We start from the raw sequence: 8335 nt of genomic DNA, 5'->3' as shown, positions 1-8335 counted from the left end.
AGAATCCACTTGCAATGCAGGAGACCCTGGTTTAATTCCTAGGTTGGGAAGACCCCCTGGAGAAGGGATAGGCTACCTACTCCAGTATCCTTGGGCTTCCCTGGTGGTTCAGATGGTAAAGAATATGCATGCAATGTGGGAGACCTGGGTTCAGTCCCTGGGTTGGGAAGATCTGCTGGAGGAGGGCATGGCAACCCACTCCAGTATTATTGCCTGGAGAATCCCCACAGACAGAGGAGCCTGGTGGGCTACAGACCATGGGGTCACAAAGAGTCAGACACAACTGAGTGACTAAGCACACAGCGAAGTCACACAGCTCGAGGATGGCAGATCCGGAAAAGCAGGTGACACGATCTCTGCCTTGAAGACGTTTGACAGGCGGACTTAATTTTTTGCTTGTCAGGCATGATGTGGAGGGAGGAAGGTGTGGGCAGGGATCCTGAGCCTTGGCCTTGGTGGAATTAGGGGCCAAAGAATCCCTGTTTTGAGGCTTCCTGTTCATTGCAGGATATGGGGCAGCAGTCCTGGCCGACATAAATATTTAAAAAGCCAAACCAAAACAATGGCCGTTGTAAAGGGAGAGGCCTGTGCAGAGTCCCCCGGGGGCATTTTGGAGGTAGGGAAGGTCCACATGTGGGGGAGTCTCAGAGCACTAGGTCTTGAGGAATAAATGGAAGATTGTAGAGAAGGACAAAGGGGGAAGGGAATTCCCAGAAGAGGGACCAGTATGTGCAAAAGAACAGAGGTCATCCATAGGATGTGGAGAGAAAATGTTAGAACTTGTATTTATATTCATTTTTTAAAAGGTTTTTCTTTCTATTTCTTCATGGCTGCATCGGGGTCTTAGTTGAAGCACACAGGCTTAGTTGCCTTGAGGCATGTAGGATCTCAGTTCCCCAACCAGGGATAGGACCTCATCCCCTGCACTGGAAGGTGGATTCTTAACCACTGGACCCCTAGGGAAGTCTCTTATATTCATTGTTAGTCTCATGTTTTTATATTTCCTATTTTATAGACATGCTAACATAGTAATACATATAATTTGGAGGGATGTTTTTTTGCTGAGCTGCTCAGCTTGCAGGATCTTGTTCCCTCAACCGGGGACTGAACCTGGGCCATAGCAGTGAAAGCCCAGAATCTTAACTACTAAGCCACCAGGAAACTCCCCTGGTTTATTTTTTTAATATATGTATTTTGAGGCACACACCCACACATTTTCTACTGACAAATGATCATAATTGTTGCCAAGGGGCTTCCCAGATGGCACAGTGGATAAGGATCCACCTGTCAATGAGGAAGATCCCACATGCCCCAGAGCAACTAAGCCCATGCGCCTGTGCTCTAGAGCCCGGGAGCTGCAAATACTGAGCCCACTTCCTGCAATTACCGAAGTTCTTGCGCCTAGAACCGGGGCTGCACAACGAGAAGCCACTGCAGCGAAAAGCCAGTATACCACAACGAAAAGTAGCCCCAGGTCGCCACAAGTCGAGATAACCTGCACAAAAGCAGTTGAAGACCCAGTACAGTCAAAAAAAATAAATAAACAAACTGTTGCCAAGGTTGTGTTTGAAGGGCCTGTGAATGTCCAAGAGATAATGTCTGGCTTGGAGCTAGATATGGGTGTGAGTCAGGGAGACAGCCCGGGAGTGAGGAAGGGAGAGGGGCTTAGATTGTGCGAGTCCAGAGAGACAAGGCACAAAGGAGCAAGTGGTTTTTAGCCTGGCTGTACTTAAGGAGTTTTTTAAAAGTACTCACTCCCTCAGTGCAGATCTTTTAGTGAGTGAAATGACTGTGCACACTGAGAGTTTCTTTGACATAATCGGCCTGGAGTGAAGCCCAGCATCACCGTCTTTTAATCTTCCCAAGTGATTCCAGTTGCAACCAGACTTGAGAACCACTGCCCTCGATCACTGTTCTTCAAATTTTCATGCTGTGTATCCCCTCAAGGAATTTTGGAAAACTACATACTGTCATATTTTGAAGTTGACATCTAAATTTTTTATCATAATTTTAATAGCAGCAAAAAATATAATTTCCTGCATGTTGTATATATTTTCTCGAGAACCTCAGAGTTGCAGATTTGGTTTATTTAATTTATGGGAAATGTCTGCCATATAAGCTAATTGGCAAAGCCAGAATTCATTGTCAAACAGCCAGCCCAATTAGACTTACTCTCTTTCAAAAGAAAAATCTGGATTCATTTTTCAGTTCAGATAAATGTATTAATACATAGCCTCATGACAACCATCTCACTTTCATATTCTAAGCTAAATAGATAGACAATGCACAGAGCCTTGTCACCTGGAATATGTCCCTTAGATGGAATAAGATGCTGTCCCTTCAATATTTATAGCTGATGCTCTCTGTGCTTTGTGGAGGGGGTCTCTCCTTCAGAAGTGTGCACTCTCTAATTGCTCCTTTGTTTGGGTCTACAGTGCTTTGCACTTGTCTAGATGACAAACCATGTTCCCATGGGAATTGAGTGAAAGGTAAGCCTTACTTGGAAAGATTAGTGAAGTGGGAAAGAACAACTGGCTTGACGTTTCATTGCAGAGGCAAACAGATCCATTTTAGAAAAATAAGACGTACAGAAGTTGAGGATCTGGAAACTGATGCCTTTAAAGTTGTTCGTGGGGCTTCCCTGGTGGTCCAGTAGTTAAGAATCCACCTTGCTATTCAGGGGACCCTGGTTCAGTCCCTGGCTGGGGAAGATCCCACATGCTGCAGATAACTAAGCCTGTTGCTCCACAACTTCTGAGGCCTGCAAGCCTTAGAGCCTGTGCTCTGCAATAAGAGAAGCCACCAAAATTAGAAACTTGTGCACCACAACTAGAGAGTAACCCGCACGCAACAAAGAAGACCCAGTGCAGCCAAAAATAAACACATTTTTAAAAAATCATTTTGACATTTTGATATTTGGCAAAACTAATACAGTTATGTAAAGTTTAAAAATAAAATAAAATAAAAAAAAGAAAAAAAAAAGAAAAAATCAATAATAAAGTTGATTGTGATAGATCCATACATATATGGTAACTTCATTTACTATAAAGACATCTATGCAATTCTGGGGAAAACCAATTTTTTTCTATGCATACTCATAAGGGGAAAAAATGAACTCTAACCCCTTCCTCACACCATATAAATTAATTCAAGACGGATCATAGGCCTAAATGCGACAACTAAACTAATAAAGCCCTGGGAAGAAAACATGGGAGATCTTCATGACCCGGCAAAGACCTTTTAGTGAGTGTTAGTCTCTGAGTCAAGTCCAACTCTTTGCGATCCCATGGACTATAGCCTGCCAAGAATTTGTCCATGGAATTCTCCAGGCAAGAATACTGGAGTGGGTTGCCATTTCCTTCTCCAGGGGATCTCCCTGACCCAGGGATCGAACCCAGGTCTCCTGCCTTGCAGGCAGATTCTTTACCATTTGAGCCACCAGGGAAGCAGCATATGCCAAGTACCCACAGGTGCTACTACTGTTCCATGACCAACCATCAAAGACCAAAAAGTGGGCAGTGGTTCAATTCCTGGAAATCTCCATCCCTTCCCCCAAATAGTTAGAATAATCTTCCCACTCATTACCTTATGAAATTATCCAGCCGATAAAAGCTAACCATACCACATTTCAAGGCTGTGCTCACCCTCTGTGACAGCCCATACTCTGTCTGTGGAATGTATATCTCTCTAAATAAGTCTACTTCTGACTTATCACTTTGTCTCTCATTGAATCCTTTCTGTACTGTGACATCAAGAACCTGAGCTTCATTAAGTCCTGAGACCAGGTGTGTGATCTCAGTTGGAAGATCATGGGATTTGGCCAGGTTCAAGGCCTGGCCATATGAGTTCAAGTCCCAGTCTGAAGCGAATGGTTTCAGTATGACTCTTTTCCCTGAATATAAAGGAAAGAAAGCTCACAATTACCAATACAAATAAAGGAAATAAAACAAAAATGGGCTGAAATCCCAGAGATAACTATTGTCAACATCTTGCTGCATGTCATTCTAGAATTTACATAAATATATTTAAATATTTGTATATTAGAATATGTAATATATTTTAAAAGCAAACAAAAATGGAATCGTACTGCACACAGCGGTTTGTAACCTCCTTTTTTTCCTTAGGTAATGCCTTATGGACACTTTAACTGTATTGAAAGTGAAAGTTAGACTTGATGAAAGTGAAAGTTGCTCAGTTGTGGCCATCTCTGTGCAACCCCATAGACTATACAGTCCATGGAATTCTCCAGACCAGAATACTGGAGTGAATAGCTGTTCCCTTCCCCAGGGGATCTTCCCAGATCTTGGACCTAGGATTGAACCCAGGTCTCCCGCATTGCAGGTGGATTCTTTACCAACTGAGCCACCAGGGAAGCCCTTTCCTGTATTAGTAAATACAATTTCACATCATCATAGTTTTTTTAATTTAACGTTTTTGAACATTTAGAGATTCCTCCCTCCCTCCTTTTTTTTTTTTTTTACAGTTAAAAACAAGTTTGGGGAAAACTTAGCCCTTGCAACATCCTTTGAAAAATACACACACATAGACTATAAAAGACAGTTGATTTTGAACCACAAGTTTTAGAAATAACTTTGTAAATTCACAGCAATATCATTCATTAAGTGCAATATTGTGGGGAAAACAAAGAATTGGGCAATATCTGAGACTGAGATGATTGATAGTAAGCCATGGAAAGGGAGATGTTTTGTCCTGAAAGGAGCACTGAAGATTTTTTTTTCCTCAAACTAGACCTCTCCAAATATAGTTGTCTTGAACAAGCTGTTGCAGCAGCTGGAATCAAGGAGTTCCTAGGCTCTGACTACCTGCTACCCTCTCCCTGGGAATGAGATGCTTCTCACAAACAGACCAGGATGCTGGCATCCCCTGCCTCCTCTTGCAGCTCCTCCACGATAACCTGCCCCTCCCTGAACACCACAGCACAGTACACACACCTTCAGGCGCAAGGTGTCGGGGCTGTTCTTGAATCAGGCAAGTTTTAGATTTGTTTCCAATAGGCTTGAAGACAGCTTAAAGGTCACCTTGTCTGACTGACCTGGCCCACTGAAGACTGATTCTGCTCTCTGATCCCTCTCCACCCTTTCAGAGGACACTTTAGGTGGCAAGAAGCACTTTACCTCTCAGTTCAGTTCAGTCGCTCAGTCGTGTCTGACTCTTTGTGACCCCATGAACCACAGCATACCATGCCTCCCTGTCCATCACCAACTCCCGAAGTTTACCCAAACTCATGTCCATTGAGTCAGTGATGCCATCCAACCATCTCATCCTCTGTCATCCCCTTCTCCTCCTGCCCTCAATCTTTCCCAGCATCAGGGTCTTTTCAAATGAGGCAGCTCTTCACATCAGGTGGCCAAAGTATTGGACTTTCAGCTTCAACATCAGTCCTTCCAATGAACACCCAGGACTGATCTCCTTTAGGATGGACTGGTTGGATCTCCTTGCAGTCCAAGGGACTCGCAAGGGTCTTCTCCAACACCTCAGTTCATAAGCATCAATTCTTCGGTGCTCAGCTTTCCTCACAGTCCAACTCTCACATCTATACATGACTATTGGAAAAACCATAGCCTTGACTAGACAGACCTTTGTTGACAAAGTAATATCTCTGCTTTTTAATATGCTGTCTAGGTTGGTCATAACTTTCCTTCCAAGGAGTAAACGTCTTTTAATTTCATGGCTGCAATCACCATCTGCAGTGAATTTGGAGCCTCCAAAATTAAAGTCAGCCACTGTTTCCACTGTTTCCCCATCTGTTTGCCATGAAGTGATGGGACTGAATGCCATGATCTGAGTTTTCTGAATGTTGAGCTTTAAGCCAACTTTTTCACTCCCCTCTTTCACTTTCATCAAGAGGGTCTTTAGTTCTTCACTTTCTGCCATAAAGGTGGTGTCATTTGCATATCTGAGGTTATTGATATTTCTCCTGGCAATCTTGATTCCAGCTTGTGCTTCTTCCAGCCCAGCATTTCTCATGATGTACTCTGCATATAAGTTAAATAAGCAGGGTGACAATATACAGCCTTGACGTACTCCTTTTCTATTTGGAACCAGTCTGTTGTTCCATGTCCAGTTCTAACTGTCGCTTCCTGATCTGCATACAGGTTTCTCAAGAGGCAGGTCAGGTGGTCTGGTATTCCCATCTCTTTGAGAATTTTCCACAGTTTATTGTGATCCACACAGTCAAAGGTTTTGGCATAGTCAATTAAAAAGCAGAAATAGATGTTTTTCTGGAACTCTTTTGCTTTTTTGATGATCCAGCAGATGTTGGCAATTTGATCTCTGGTTCCTCTGCCTTTTCTAAAACCAGCTTGAACATCTGGAATTCATGGTTCATGTATTGCTGAAGCCTGGCTTGGAGAAGTTTGAGCATTACTTTACTAGTGTGTGAGATGAGTGCAATTGTGCGGTAGTTTGAGCATTCTTTGGCATTGCCTTTCTTTGGGATTGGAATGAAAACTGATCTTTTCCAGTCCTGTGGCCACTGCTGAATTTTTCACATTTGCTGGCATATTGAGTGCAGCACTTTCACAGCATCATCTTTCAGGATTTGAAATAGCTCAACTGGAATTCCATCACCTCCACTAGCTTTGTTCATAGTGATGCTTTCTAAGGCCCACTTGACTTCACATTCCAGGATGTCTGGCTCTAGGTGAGTGATCACAGCATCGTGATTATCTGGGTCATGAAGATCTTTTTTGTACAGTTCTTCTGTGTATTCTTGCCACCTCTTCTTAATATCTTCTGCTTCTGTTAGGTCCATACCATTTCTGTCCTTTATCGAGCCCATCTTTGCATGAAATGTTCCCTTGGTATCTCTAATTTTCTTGAAGAGATCTCTAGTCTTTCCCATTCTGTTGTTTTCCTCTATTTCTTTGCATTGATCGCTGAGGAAGGCTTTACCAGTTGCTCATTAGATCCTACTGTTCAGTTATCTATTCGATCAAATGGTCCATATTGAGTGCTATGTACTGAGCACTTACTATGCACTAAGAAATAAATCAGTGAATAAAACACACAAAAGTCTCTGCTCCTATTAAGCTGTCATTCTAATGGCATGGAGTGGGGAGGACAGACACTACAAAATTATCGCATGCTAGAAGGTAATAAATGCTACAGCAAAAAAAGTAGGGGGAAGAGTGCTAAAATGGATCAGCATGGCAAGGATCAGATTACAATTTTAAATAATATTAAAACATTAATGTATAGGGAGTTGCTGATCAAGAGGCATAAAATCTCAGTTACTCGATACAAATAAGATCTAGTTATCTGGATATCTGCTGTACAACATTGTTCTTCTAACAATAGAGTATTTTACACTTTAGATCCAAAAACACAAATAGCTTGAAAGTGAAAGGATGGAAAAAGATATTCCATGCAAATAGTAACCCAAAAAAAGGGCAGGAGTGATTATAGTAATATGAGACAAAACGGGCTTTAAATGAAAAACTGTTCTAAAAGGCAAAGAAGGCGTTATCTATTAAGAAAAGGCTTAATATAGCAAGAAGATATAATTATAAACAAATATGCATCCAATAACAGATCATCAAAGTATATAAAGTAGTGGAATATTATTCAAGCTTACAAAGGAAGGAAATTCTTGAAGATTCACTGAGTGAAATAAACCAGACACAAAAGAACAAACACTGCATGATTTCACTCGGATGAGGCACCTGGAAGAGGCAAATTCATCAGTTCAGTTCAGTTCAGTCGCTCAGTCGTGTCCGACTCTTTGCAACCCCATGAATCGCAGCACGCCAGGCCTCCCTGTCCATCACCAACTCCCGGAGTTCACCCAGACTCCGTCCATCGAGTCAGTGATGCCATCCAGCCATCTCCAGGCAAATTCATAGAGACAGAAAATAGAATCTTGGCTGCCAAAGGCTTGGAGAAAGGAGGACTGAGAAGTTATTGTTTTAATGGGCACAGATGATTAGTTTGGGAAGATGAAAACCATTCTAGAGATCGATGGTGGTGATGGTTGCACAAGAGTGTGCTTAATACCACTGAACTGGACTGCAAGGAGATCCAACCAGTCCATTCCGAAGGAGATCAGCCCTGGGTGTTCTTTGGAAGGAATGATGCTAAAGCTGAAACTCCAGTACTTTGGCCACCTCATGCGAAGAGTTGACTCATTGGAAAAGACTCTGATGCTGGGAGGGATTGGGGGCAGGAGGAGAAGGGGATGACAGAGGATGAGATGGCTGGATGGCATCACTGACTCGATGGACGTGAGTCTCAGTGAACTCCGGGAGTTGGTGATGGACAGGGAGGCCTGGCGTGCTGCGATTCATGGGGTTGCAAAGAGTCGGACACGACTGAG

The sequence above is a fragment of the Bubalus bubalis genome, chromosome 20 (assembly GCF_019923935.1).
Source record: "Bubalus bubalis isolate 160015118507 breed Murrah chromosome 20, NDDB_SH_1, whole genome shotgun sequence".
In the NCBI taxonomy this organism is placed as follows: domain Eukaryota; kingdom Metazoa; phylum Chordata; class Mammalia; order Artiodactyla; family Bovidae; genus Bubalus; species Bubalus bubalis.
This window is presented reverse-complemented; position numbering follows the sequence as displayed.